At 32.8% G+C, this 795-nt stretch overlaps 1 long non-coding RNA gene across 1 annotated transcript in view; it reads left to right on the forward strand.

The window, feature by feature from the left end:
* Positions 1–795, forward strand: part of LOC107184841 — a 16772-nt gene that overhangs the window by 6116 nt on the left and 9861 nt on the right. Inside the window, exon 2 of the long non-coding RNA XR_001515744.1 lies at positions 149–152. This is a non-coding gene — a long non-coding RNA (uncharacterized LOC107184841). The remainder of the gene's footprint in view (positions 1–148; positions 153–795) is intronic.

Consider the following 795-nt stretch of genomic DNA (forward strand, 5'->3'; position numbering starts at 1 on the left):
TTCAGCCTATTGAGATCTTAATATCTTCCTGATTGATTTTTGGAAGGTTGTATTTTTCTAGGAATATCTCCATTTCCTCCATGTTGTCTTTTTTGTTAGCATAGACTTGTTCATAGTATTATTAAACAATCCTTTGTATTTCTGTGAGGTCTGTTGTTATTTTGCCTCTTTCATTTCTGATTGTGTTTATTTGGGTCCTCTCTCTTTGCTTCTTGGTGAGCCTGGCTAGAGGTTCATCAATCTTATTTATCCTTTCAAAGAACCAGCTCTTGATTTCATTGATTTTACATATTGTTGTTGTTTTTTTGTCTTTATGTCACTTATTTCTGCTGTGATCATTATTTTCTCCTTCCTTCTGCTCACTCTGGGCTTTTCTTGTTGCTTTCTATCTAATTCTTTGAGTTTTAGAATTATATGATTTATTACCATTTTTTCTTGTTTTTTGAGGTAGGCCTGTAGAGCTATAAACTTCCCTCTCAGGACTGCTTTCATTGTGTCCTATAGGTTTTGGATTATTGTGTTTTCATTGTCATTAGTTTCCAGGATTTTTAAAATTTCTTTTTTGATCTCTTTGGTAACCCAATCATTGTTTAATAGCATGCTCTTCAGCTTCCAAGTGTTTGAATATTTTGGATTGTTTTTATTGTAGTTTATTTCTAATATTATGCCATTGTGGTCTGAGGAGATGCTTGATATGATTTCAATCTTCTTCAATTTGGGGAAACTTTGCTTGTGAACCAATATGTGGTTTGTTTTTTAAAGTGTCCCATATGCACTTGAGAAGAACGTATATTC

Source organism: Myotis davidii, unplaced genomic scaffold (genome assembly GCF_000327345.1).
Source record: "Myotis davidii unplaced genomic scaffold, ASM32734v1 scaffold1648, whole genome shotgun sequence".
NCBI classification, from domain to species: Eukaryota; Metazoa; Chordata; class Mammalia; order Chiroptera; family Vespertilionidae; genus Myotis; species Myotis davidii.